General features: G+C 40.4%; 1 pseudogene; it reads left to right on the top strand.

Annotated features, from left to right (window-relative positions):
- The first annotated feature begins 746 nt into the window (after window positions 1-746).
- Window positions 747-1,781, top strand: LOC128638193 (1-acyl-sn-glycerol-3-phosphate acyltransferase gamma-like; annotated as a pseudogene).
- The last annotated feature ends 12,193 nt before the right edge of the window (window positions 1,782-13,974 follow it).

Genomic DNA, 13,974 nt, shown 5'->3' with positions numbered 1-13,974 from the left:
TTACCTGGATAAACTGCGATTTGGGTTTGGAATTTCTGCACACCCCGGGGACTCTATTTTTATTCCTTCAAACCTAAACTGGGTATACAGGGAGAAGCCAACCTCTCAGGGCAAGTGAGGGTACTCCGATAGAGAGATCTCTATTCCTTTTTACTATCTTACTAAACCTATATATATATATATATATATATACTGTATATGTACTATATATACATATACACACACACACATTCCTCAACCTTTATAAACTCTAGTGCTATTAATAGCTGTGTAAATGCTGATTCCTATTATACAGCTTGGCGTGCAAATAATTAGTGTATAGTAGGGCTGTGCAATATGGTGGGGGAAAAAGAAAGTCGTGATTTGTTTTAGTGAAATATTGCAATTGTGATTTTATTATAATAATTTTTACAACATACATTTATTCGTATTATATATCATATTCCCATAGCAAAACATCTCTACCAATCACCACATCTCAGGGCAGATATAAAGACTTCTGAAACCATTTTATTTAATGGAACAACAGGCCAAAAGCAGGGCTGAACCAAGAGACTAGGGCAGTAGTCAAGCATGCTCTAAGTGACAGATATTTTGTCAATACACACACCAGTCGGGTACCCATACACAAACACACTTTAGGTAGTAGTTAAATTAAATTTGGGTTAGGTAACGTTGAGATCGTACCGGGGGACGGTGGTGCTGAGTGAGGGTCCGTGTAAGCGGCACTGAACGGTGGGTGCAGGATGGGGATCTGGGAGTTCGTAAAGACCCAATTTGTTGTTCATCTACTCATTGGATTTGTATTGAGTAGCCTCATTTTCAACTTCCTGCAGCTTAGCACCCTTCCTCTATGGGGGGTAAATAGGCAGCTGTATCACCACATCAACTGCCGTCTGGCATACTCCTTCTGGAGCCAGCTGATAATGTTATTTGAGTGGTGGTCTGGCACTCAGTGCACCCTGTTTACAGACCAGCAGACTGTGGACCACTTTGGAAAGGAGCATGCCATTATCATTATCAACCACAACTTTGAAATCGACTTCCTTTGTGGCTGGACGATGTGTGAGCACTTTGGAGTTCTGTGGAGCTCCAAGGTTCTTGCAAAGAAGAAGCTGCTGATGGTTCCTCTCATTGGCTGGACCTCGTATTTCCTGGAGATCGTGTTCTGCAAAGCAAATTGGAGGAGGACAGAGAGACAGTGATAGAGGGGCTCTGCAGCCTGAAAGATTATCCAGAGTACATGTGGTTCCTGTTGTTTTGTGAGCTGACGTGTTTCACTCAGACAAAACACACTATCAGCATGGAGGTCGCTGACAGAAAGGGTCTGGCTCGGCTGAAGCACCATCTCCTTCCACGTACCCGAGGGTTTAGTACAGTGGTAGAGTGTTAACGAGGCGGTCTATGATGAGACACTGAATTTGCATGAAAATAAAAATCCATCCCTGTTGGGCATTTTATGTGGGAAGAAATATTAAGCAGACGTGTGAGACATTTTCCACTGGAAGAAATTCCTGTTGATGAGAAGGAAGCTGCTAACTGGTTGCACAAACTGTATCAGGAAAAGGATGCATTGCAAGAACGATATCCCCAAGATGGCACCATTCCTGGCCCCCAGATTATTCCCTCTCGTCGGCCATGGACCCTCCTCAATTTCCTGTTCTGGGCGAGTCTGCTCATTTGCAGTTGGGAATTTTTCCCCTCTCCTTATCCTCTGCTTTATGGGCTTCATGTGGACAGCCTCGTTTGCAGTACAACGTCTTATTAGAGTGACGGATTGAACTAGACTCAAGCTATAGGAACAACGTGTTGAAGAAGACAAAATAACTGTAAAGGACTCTGGGGCAGCCTGGACTATTAACTGTGTTTTATTTCATACTAAAATGAATTAGAGGATTTGTGTTCTCTATAACCGGCCCCTGCAGAGCGACACAGAGCCAATAGAAACCTGCCATTTCATAGATGCAAGAAAGCCTGAACGCCCCTCTCCTCAGCAGGGACTTCACTCTTTGTTTTTTGTTTTTTTTTGCCCTCACACTCCACTCATGTCAGTGGTCAGGGTCAGGCTTCTCATTTTTGCCCCTCTTTTTCTGGTACATTTACGCCATATGTTTTCTAGCCTCTGTTATGGTGAGAGCTTCCCTGTATTTACCCTAGCACAGCCCCTCTACAAAGCTGTTTTAACCCTTACACTGCTGCATCCCGCAAAGTAAGCCTGCCCCCCCCCCCCAGCCTTCTATTCTTTGTATTCACTGGAAGCGCTCTGTCATACAGAGCAATCTACACATACTCTGCAGTTCTGTACAGTCACCCATTTGCCGCTTTCTTCAGAGCTGCTTGTTCACACACTGTTTTGTACTCAGCCACTCTCCCATACAGGACCACACACAACACTTACTGGGTCACACATTGCTCTGAGCTGTTACCCACCTGCTGCTTCCTGCAGCATTGATTGATACAGAGACATCACACAGACCCTCCTCTTTGTGGAGCCATCTGATCATATTGTTTTATGCAGAGCCACCACTTGCTGTTTCATGCAGAGCCACCACACACACACACACTGCTCTTTGTGGGGCCATCTGATCATATTGTTTTATGCAGAGCCACCACTTGCTGTTTCATGCAGAGCCACCACACACACACACACTGCTCTTTGTGGAGCCATCTGATCATATTGTTTTAAGCAGAGCATCCACACATACACTGCTCGGTGTGGAGCCATCTGATCATGTTGTTTCATGCAGAGCCACCACACACACACACACACCATGCTCTATGTGAAGCCATCTGATCACATTATTTCATCCAGAGCCACCAATCACACGCATACACACACACACCCTGCTCTGTCTGGAGCTATCGGATTATATTGTTTCATGCACAGCCACCACACATACTCTGCTCTGTGTGGAGTTCTTTAAAGGGACAGTCTAGTCCAAAAAAAAACTTTCATGATTCAGATAGGGCCTGTAATTTTAAACAATTTTCCAATTTACTTTTATCACCAATTTTTCTTTGTTCTCTTGGTATTCTTAGTTGAAAGCTTAACCTATGAGGTTCATATGCTAATTTCTTAGACCTTGAAGGCCGCCTCTTAAGAATGCATTTTAACAGGTTTTTCACCACTAGAGGGTGTTAGTTCATGTTTTTCATATAGATAACACTGTGCTCGTGCACATGAAGTTACCTGGGAGCCATCACTGATTGGCTAAACTGCAAGTCTGTCAAAAGAACTGAAATAAGGGGCAGTCTGAAGAGGCTTAGATACAAGATAATCAGAGGTAAAAAATATATAAATATAACTGTTGGTTATGCAAAACTAGGGAATGGGTAAAAAAGGGATTATCTATCTTTTAAAACAATAACAATTCTGGTTTAGACTGTCCCTTTAACATTGCTTCATGCACACACCCTGCTGTATAGCTCTCTAATATTGCTTCAGGCAGAGCCACCACACACACTCTGTTCTGTGTGGATCATATTGTTGCATGCAGACCCACTCGTATAGAAGCAGATGCGCTCTTCTGTTCAGAGCTGCTTGAAGCTACTTACACCACTGTGAGCAAGGCCACTAATCTACACTTGCTGCTCCGCTGTCTCTGTCTTGATACTGTATAGACTGCAAATTGCTCCCGGGCTATGTGTAGGTGTGTGCATATAATATAAATTCATGCTCATACATCAGCAGCTCCTAAAATCATGCATCTTTTTCAGTTTTTATTCAGCACCTGCACTAAAATGGTTCAATGGCCCTAATCTTGGGCATTTTGTTTTTTTTCATAATAAAATAAAAACAAAAATTACATTTGGGTTACAACTTCTGTCATGTCTGATATTTTATCAACACACACACCATATATTAAACAATTAGTTTCAACTCAGAGACATATATTCAGACTGAAAAGGTTATAAGGGGATCCTCCATAAAATAACTTAGGGTCCCTTTAATGCTTGGAGGTCTGTATAGCACTAATTAAACAAAAAAGAAGAAAAGACTGCAGACCTTAACCAGCACCTACTAATTCTAAAGCCAAAAAATCTTAAAATCAAAAAGGAAATTGATCACAACTCAATTTTTACAATTATACAGTTAATCAGTGCACACTCACATTGTTTTGTTAAGTTATATTTGTGCCATATAACTCTTGCTAAATAATACAACTACACAAGTGCACATACACCACAAGCCATGCAATAAGCATGTAAGCAGTAATGACTCCTACAATTGCAAAGCTTATTGCGCATGCGCAGTCTCCAGCAGAAGTAAATGGTATGTTGCATTTCCATGACAACAAAAACTTCATACAGGTATAGCTCTTGCTGATGCATTCAGAACATTATACCAGGAAGGTACTGGATGGTAAGGTAGATATTCTCGGGTGCCTCACAGCTCTCACATAGTTCTATAAAATTATTGCACAACACATGTCTACAAATAACTGTTAGTATTGTAACAGTGGCGCTCTGGAAGTTCCACTTCTCATGTCTAGCATGCTGTCTTGATTGCCTGATAGGAGAGCTGTTCTATCAGATTTTGCTACCTTGTTAGAATCTGCTACCTTTGACTGTGCATGTTCTGTATTACGTAACCGCACTCCACATATGTTAAAAATGAATGTGGGGAATGCAATCATGTGAATCGGCATCATGCACACTGTGAGGTAGCAGACAAGGAAATTGCCCTGTTGGATTTTGCTATGGCCAGGACATGCACAGTTGAAACTCATTGTGACGATACTGTAAAACAAATAAAAATAAATAAAAATTCAATATAAAAATTATATATATATATATATATATATATATATATATATATACAAACCCAGTTCTGAAAAAGTTGGGACAGTATGAAAAATGCAAAAAAAAAAAAGGCATTTTAAAATTCTGTTCACCCTGTACTATATTGAAAGCACATTATTAACACATTGTTTGATGTTTTACTTTGTGAGTTTAAAGTTTAGTACTTTTGAAAATATACACTCATTTCAAATCTGATGACTGCAACACACTCCAACAAAGTTGGGACAGCCGACTGTTTATCACTGTATAACATCACCTTTTCTTTTAATAACACTTATTAAGTGTTTGGGCACTGAAGACACCAGTTGGTTAAGTTTAGCAAGCAGAATTTCCCCCCATTCATACATTATGCATGTCTTGAGCTGCGCTACTGTACAGGGCCTTCGTTGCCTTATTTTGCACTTCATAATGCGCCTCACATTCTCAATCGGAGACAGGTCAGGACTGCAGGCAGGTAATGCTAGCACAAGCACTCTCTGCTTACGCAACCATGCACTTGTAATCTGGGAAGAATCTGGTTTGGTGTTATCCTGCTTGAAAATGCAGGGTTGTCTCTGGAAAAGACGACGTCTGGATGGCAGCATATGTTGCTCCAAAATGTATACATATATTTCTGCATTAATGGTGCCCTCACAGATGTGCAAGTTACCCATGTCATGGACACTGACACAACCGCATACCATGACTGATGCTGGCTTTTGGACCTGACGCTGATAACAGCTTGGATGGTCCTTTTCCTCTTTGCCCCGGAGAACACGACAGCTATTTTTTCCAAAACTTTTCAGCCAATAGGAATGCAAGGGTACCCCAATATAAAAGGGGTACCTTGCATTCAATCTTCAGTGTGCGGCGAACGATCACATGAAGAGGACCTCCACTTCAGACCAATGGTCCTCCGCGCATCTACCAACCGCTTCGCCTTCGCTGGGATGAAGATAGAAGATGCCGGTCCCACGATGGATGCAGATGGAGCCGTCTGGATGAAGATGCTTTGCCGCTGGGACAGGGTCGGCTCCAGAACAAATGAAATGGGGGGGGGGGCATTTTTTTTCACGAGGGGGCACACATTTACAAAGCATGTATGAGAGTCAAAATAAGAGCAAACCTACATATTCTGCAGGAAAGTGTAGCTTCTGGCTGGCTTATCCCCCACTATTAACAATTGGAGAATATGTGCTAAATCACTAGGTAAAAGAATGAAGTCTAAATCCTATGCAATGCACTAAAACAGAGCCATTAAACTTGAGACCCCCAGTGCAATAGCTCCTTAAAAACAATTCACCCCTTAACCAGCATGATCCAAAACCCTTAAACTCATTCTCAAATCTCAATCATGTCCCCTAAACAGCCATGCACCCCAAACCCCCCAATGCAATTAACCCCTTTCTTTGCAATCGCAGTGAGGATACTAGGTTTTCAGGTACTGGTCATTTTGTAAATTAGATTTAGCTATACCTGTTTCGCAATAACTAACGGATATCATGCTACTTAATACAACCTATGTACTGTGAACCTATAAGAATATGATTGTATCATATAATTATAAGTCTATAAATGGCTACCGGCTTCTATTCACGCCTCAAAAGTACACTGTGATCTTAGGCCCGGCCTAAGATCACAGTGCACTTTTGAGGCGTCGATAGAAGCCAGTAGCCATTTATAGACTTATTTCTTTTTTAAGACACGATGAGTCCACGGATCATTTTAATTACTAATGGGATATTCACCTCCTGGTCAGCAGGAGGAGGCAAAGAGCACCACAGCAGAACTATTAAATAGCTCCTCCCTTCCCTCCCACCCCAGTTATTCTCTTTGCCTACGTCAGTGATAGGAAGAGGTAAAGTGAGGTGTTAGACTAGATTGTTTAATCAAGAGTTTATTATTTTTAAAGTAGTACAAGATTGTGCTGCTTTGTTCTGGGGTGTAGCCGTAGTCCATATCAGTCTCTTCAGTAGGGCTTTGGTGGCTTTAGAGCAATGGGAACTTGTGGGACATAATTCTCGCTGTGCCTCCCATACATTTCTGCTGCCCTATTCCTGACAGCCTAAGTAAGATAACTCAGGCTTTATATTTATCCACAGGGCTATGGGAGGGAGAGGACCTCCTAAACCTGCTGAGCTGCCCTGCTGTCGGGCAGATTTTAAAGGTAAGTGCTGACTTTTATTCTGAATCTGAGGAAAAGAAAAAATTCAGGACAGAGGAAGTGTAGCACTTTACTGGGACACATATCTCCTATGTATGTATAAAAGGGGATCCTGTGACAGCATATTATTAACAGGCACTGGGGCTGAGAGAGAATAGAAGGTGGCTTCTCTGGGGGCTCTTATATATACAAGAGTATTGTGCAAGGTAGAGGTGAGCGCCAATAGAAGGCTGAGGGTAGGGTGGGGAACGCTAAAATAGGCTAAAATTAGCTGATAGAATGTAAAATTAAAAATTACAAATTTTTTTATTCCATACAATAATTATAATAATAGTCTTGATAAAGGCCAGAGGTATATGGCCGAAACGCGTCGACAGATCTGAGTAAGCATAATACTGATATATCTATTGTACAGATTGCATATATTAGAGTATTGTTTGTTTTCTTTTTTTCAGGATGTTTTCTTTTTTTCAGGATTTTTTCTTTTTGCATAATCTTATTTTTTCAAAACATTGCATCAATACTGAACCACTGATTGATTGATTTGCACTGACATCACCAACATCACTTCGGATTTCGAAATTGACACTATTTTTTTATCCTATTTTATCCTTTTTCACCTTTTTTCATTTTTTTATAACATTTTTTTGGAGGGATTTCATCATTTTTTATCATCATTTTTTCATCACATAGAGTGAACACACATTTTTTCTACCACTTTTTTCTAAATTGTTGTATTGGACACTGATCACACCCAAATCTTGCTACTTTTTTCTCCTGCACAATATTGGATTACAATTAACCCTACACTATCTACCAGGAGCATCTTACACTTACTGGACTCAACCAAGGTGTTAATCATTTAACAGATACTCAGCATAAAAGGCTATATCATCAGCCACTGAATTTATCAGTATTTACAATTGTTTTTATTATTATATTGTATTGTATTTTACCTAACACTGTAATTTGCTACCATTTGTAACATGGATCCATGAACAACTATCAGTGTATATTGTTCTTTTTTATTATTATAATTATTGTATGGAATAAAAAAATTTGTAATTTTTAATTTTACATTCTATCAGCTAATTTTAGCCTATTTTAGCGTTCCCCACCCTACCCTCAGCCTTCTATTGGCGCTCACCTCTACCTTGCATATATCTTTTACACATTGGGCACGCTAGGGTACCCATCGAGGAGAGCTAGAGGCATCCCCCACCCCCCTTCCCCACCTGTTCTTTGCGCAGGATATACACCACCTTTATTCAAAATATACAAGAGTATTCACTTAGACCGAGCTGTAGAAAATATGAAAAGGCTCAGGAGGGGTGATGCTTGGTGTACTACCTATCATTCGGTACTACAATTTGCCTCCAGGTGTTACAAGGCAGGGTTCAGTTATCTCCCGGTGGCCTACCTCTAAAAACACTAATTGCGACCGGGAGATTGTGTGTGGTAACGCCCACGACGGGTGGGTTATGTTTGGCGCCGTTTTTGAGCGGCGCAATTTTCCGATCTCTGGGCTCCATTACAATGAGAAATCAGAGTTAAGGGTTATCACGCCCACGAGGGGCGGAGCTAGGTTTGAGCCAACTTAGACGGCTCTCTCTCCATTTGTTCCGTTCATCGAAAGGAAAGAGGAAGAGTAGAGTTGTTTTTCTTTGCTAAGCACAGTACTCAGTGCTATCATTTAGGTGTTTCGGGATAGAAGCTGCGGATTTGCATAGGAACATAAGGTGTCACTGAGTTTGTATGACATTTTAGTATTGGGTACTGGTGGATGGGCACCTCAGAAAGATATATCTGAGGTGTAAGTAAGTGCTTCGATATTTCCGTGCTAATCTGACTCATTTTTGCTTTTCTTTCAGTTTTTGAGCTTGAACACCTCCATTTGTTACTTTAGGAGGTTTTAGCTACCCTGGGAGTCTCAGACACTGCCGGTGTAATCTCTCCTAGTGTGCCCAGTAAATTATAAGGAATGCAAGTCCGCACTCCCTATATTTAAAAAGATGTTTCCCATAGCCGACTCAGCTATAGGGTAGTTTCCAGCCTATCTAAGAGAACTACTATACCCTTAGAGGATAGTTGTGTTTTTTAAAAGGTCTTATGGACAAGAATTAGAAAGGTACAACAGGGTTTACAATGGCAACCAGCTGTGTACTTTGTTACCGTCACTAGGGCAACGACATATTATTTTGATGCGTTGTCTGATGCTACTAAGTCAGAAACTCCCCTGGATAAAATCTAGGACAGGATAAAAGCTTTCAAATATGCTTCTTCCTTTTTCTTTCATGTAATTGGCAAGAGTCCATGAGCTAGTGACATATGGGATATACAATCCTACCAGGAGGGGCAAAGTTTCCCAAACCTCAAAATGCCTGTAAATACACCCCTCACCACACCCACAATTCAGTTTTACAAACTTTGCCTCCTATGGAGGTGGTGAAGTAAGTTTGTGCTAAGATTTCTACGTTGATATGTGCTTCTCAGCATTGTTGAAGCCCGATTCCTCTCAGAGTACAGCGAATGTCAGAGGGACGTGAAGGGAGTATCACCTATTGAATACGATGATTTCTCTAACGGGGGTCTTTTTCATGGGTTCTCTGTTATCAGTCGTAGAGATTCATCTCCTACCTCCCTTTTCAGATCGACGATATACTCCCAATTTACCATTACCTCTACTAATAACTGTTTTAGTACTGGTTTGGCTATCTGCTATTTGTGGATGGGTGTCTTTTGGTAAGTATGTTTTTAATTTCTTAAGACACCTCAGCTATGGTTTGGCACTTTATGCATTTATATAAAGTTCTAAATATATGTATTGTACTTATATTTGCCATGAGTCAGGTTCATATATTTCCTTCAGCAGAATGTCAGTTTCATATTTTGGGAATTTAAACATTTTAAGAAATTTACCTGGGGTTTAGTCTTTTTTTCAATTGACTACTTTCTTGCTATTGCGGGTATTAGACCCGCGGGTGCGTCAAATGCTAAACTTTATTGCGTCATTCTTGGTGCGAAAAAAATTTTGGCGCGGAAAAAGACGTTTATGACGCAACTTCGCCAGAGACCTTTCACGTCATTAGTGACGCGAGTGTGTCATTTACGGTTATTTTTGCCGCCAAAAAAGTTTACGTTACGTTGTGCGTCATACTTGGCGCCAAATTTTTTTGCATTATTTCAATACCCCATTGATGTTTGCCTCTTGCTTTTTAATCTATCAGAGGCCTATGCTTTTGCATTTTTTCCCATTCCTGAAACTGTCATATAAGGAAATAGATAATTTTGCTTTATATGTTGTTTTTTCTCTTACATTGAGCAAGATGTCCCAATCTGATCCTGCCTCAGAAGTTTCTGCTGGAACATTGCTGCCTGACATCGGTTCTACTAAAGATAAGTGCATTTGTTGTAAAAGTGTAGAAATTATTCCACCAAATGTCATTTGTAATAGTTGTCATGATAAACTTTTACATGCAGATAGTGTTTCCATCAGTAATAGTACATTGCCAGTTGCAGTTCCTTCAACTTCTAATGTACATGATATACCTGTAAATTTTAAAGAATTTGTATCTGATTCTATTCTGAAGGCTTTGTCTGCATTTCCACCTTCTAATAAACGTAAAAGGTCTTTTAAAACTTCTCATTTAGCTGATGAAATTTCAAATGACCAGCAACATAATAATTTATCCTCTTCTGATGAGGATCTATCTGATTCAGAAGATCCTTCCTCAGACATTGACACTGACAAATCTACTTATTTATTTAAAATAGAGTATATGCGTTCTTTATTAAAAGAAGTGTTATTTACTTTGGATATTGAGGTAATCAGTCCTATTGACGTTCAGTCTAATAAATGTTTAAATGCTGTTTTTAAACCTCCTGTGGTTTCCCCAGGGTTTTTTTCCTATTCCTGAGGCTATTTCTGATATGATTTCTAGGGAATGGAATAAGCCAGGTACTTCTTGTATTCCTTCTTCAAGGTTTAAAAAATTGTATCCTTTACCAGCAAAATCTATAGAGTTTTGGGAAAAAATCCCCAAAGTTGATGGGGCTATTTCTACTCTTGCTAAACGTACCACTATTCCTATGGAAGATAGTACTTCCTTTAAGGATCCTTTAGATAGGAAGCTTGAATCCTATCTAAGGAAGGCCTATTTATATTCAGGTCATCTTCTCAGACCTGCTATTTCTTTAGCTGATGTTGCGGCTGCCTCAACTTTTTGGTTGGAGAATTTAGCGCAACAAGATTTGGATCCTGACATATCTAGCATTACTCGCTTACTGCATCATGCTAATAATTTTATTTGTGATGCCATTTTTGATATTATCAAAATTGATGTTAGATCCATGTTTTTAGCTGTATTAGCTAGAAGAGCTTTGTGGCTTAAATCTTGGAATGCTGATGTGACATCAAAATCTAGATTACTATCTCTTTCTTTCCAAGGTAATAATTTATTTGGTTCTCAGTTGGATTCTATTATTTCAATTATCACTTTTTCTGCCTCAGGATAAAAACCTAAGGGTAAATCTAAGGCTTCTAACCGTTTTCGTTCCTTTCGTCAAAATAAGGAACAAAAACTTAATCCTCCTCCCAAGGAATCTGCTTCCAGTTGGAAGCCTTCCTCTAATTGGAATAAATCCAAGCCATTTAGGAAACCAAAGTCTGCCCCTAAGTCCGCATGAAGGTGCGTCCCTCATTCCAGCTCAGCTGGTAGGGGGCAGATTAAGGTTTTTCAAGGATTTTTGGATAAAATCTGTCCAAAATCATTGGATTCAGAGCATTGTCTCTCAGGGGTATCGAATAGGATTCAAAATAAAACCTCCTGTGAGAAGATTTTTTTTCTCTCTCGCATCCCTATAAATCCAGTAAAAGCTCAGGCTTTTCTGAAGTGTGTTTCAGATCTGGAGTCTTCAGGGGTAATCATGTCAGTTCCTCCTCAGGAACAAGGTTTGGGGTTTTATTCAAACCTATTCATTGTACCAAAGAAAGAAAATTTATTCAGACCAGTTCTGGATCTAAAAATTTTGAATTGTTATGTAAGAGTACCAACTTTCAAGATGGTGACTATAAGGACTATTCTGCCTTTTGTTCAGCAAGGACATTATATGTCCACAATAGACTTGCAGGATGCATACCTTCATATTCCGATTCATCCAGAACACTATCAGTTTCTGAGATTCTCTTTTCTAGACAAGCATTACCAATTTGTTGCTCTTCCATTTGGCCTAGCAACAGCTCCAAGAATCTTTTCAAAGGTTCTGGGTGCCCTACTATCTGTAATCAGAGAACAGGGTATTGCAGTGTTTCCTTATTTGGACAATATCTTGGTACTAGCTCAGTCTTTACATACTGCAGAATCTCACACAAATCAACTAGTGTTGTTTCTTCGGAAACATGGTTGGAGGATCAATTTACCTAAAAGTTTCTTGATTCCTCAGACAAGGGTCACCTTTTTTAGGCTTCCAGATAGATTCAGTGTCCATGACTCTGTCTCTAACAGACAAGAGATGTTTAAAATTGCCGGCACCTTCAGTCTCAGTCATTCCCTTCAGTGGCTATGTGCATGGAAGTTTTAGGTCTCATGACTGCAGCATCGGACGCGATCCCCTTTGCTCGTTTTCACATGAGACCTCTACAGCTTTGCATGCTGAATCAATGGTGCAGGGATTATACAAAGATATCACAATTAATATCCTTGAATCCCAATGTACGACAATCTCTGACATGGTGGATAGATCACCATCGTTTGGTTCAAGGGGCTTCCTTTGTTCGGCCAACTTGGACTGTGATCTCAACAGATGCGAGTCTTTCAGGTTGGGGAGCTGTTTGGGGATCTCTGACAGCACAAGGGGTTTGGAAATCTCAAGAGGCGAGATTACCAGTAAATATTTTAGAACTCCGTGCAATTCTCAGGGCTCTTCAGTCTTGGCCTCTGCTAAAGAGAGAACCGTTCATTTGTTTTCAGACAGACAATATCACAACTGTGGCTTATGTCAATCATCAGGGTGGGACTCACAGTCCCCAAGCTATGAAAGAAGTATCTCGGATACTTGCTTGGGCGGAATCCAGCTCCTGTCTAATCTCTGCGGTGCATATCCCAGGTGTAGACAATTGGGAGGCGGATTATCTCAGCTGCCAGACTTTACATCCAGGGGAGTGGTCTCTCCATCCAGATGTGTTTTCTCAGATTGTTCAGATGTGGGGTCTTCCAGAGATAGATCTCATGGACTCTCATCTAAACAAGAAACTTCCCAGATACCTGTCCAGGGATGTTCAGGCGGAATCAGTGGATGCGCTGACACTTCCTTGGTGTTATCATCCTGCTTACATCTTCCCACATCTAGTTCTCCTTCCAAGAGTGATCTCCAAAATCATCATGGAACAGTCTTTTGTGTTGCTGGTGGCTGCAGCATGGCCACACAGGTTTTGGTATGCGGATCTGGTTCGGATGTCCAGTTGCCCGCCTTGGCCACTTCCGTTACGGCCAGACCTACTATCTCAAGGTCCGTTTTTCCATCAGGATCTCAAATCATTAAATTTGAAGGTATGGAAATTGAACGCTTAGTTCTAAGTCACAGAGGTTTCTCTGACTCAGTGATTAATACTATGTTACAAGCTCGTAAATCTGTCTCTAGAAAGATTTATTATAGAGTTTGGAAGACTTACATTTCATAGTGTTCTCATAAATTCTCCTGGCATTCTTTTAGAATTCCTAGAATTTTACAGTTCCTTCAGGATGGTTTGGATAAGGGTTTGTCTGCAAGTTCCTTGAAAGGTCAAATCTCTGCTCTTTCTATTTTATTTCACAGAAAGATTGCTATACTTCCTGATATTCACTGTTTTGTACAAGCTTTAGTTCGTATTAAGCCTGTCATTAAATCAAATTTCTCCTACTTGGAGTCTTAATTTGGTTCTGAAGGCTTTACAGGCTCCTCCATTTGAGCCTATGCATTCTTTGGACATTAAACTACTTTCTTGGAAAGTGTTGTTCCTTTTGGCTATCTCTTCTGCTAGAAGAGTTTGA

Source organism: Bombina bombina, chromosome 8, assembly GCF_027579735.1.
Source record: "Bombina bombina isolate aBomBom1 chromosome 8, aBomBom1.pri, whole genome shotgun sequence".
Lineage (NCBI taxonomy): Eukaryota > Metazoa > Chordata > Amphibia > Anura > Bombinatoridae > Bombina > Bombina bombina.
Note: the sequence above shows the minus strand (reverse complement) of the source record. Positions and strands in the feature narration are given on the sequence as shown.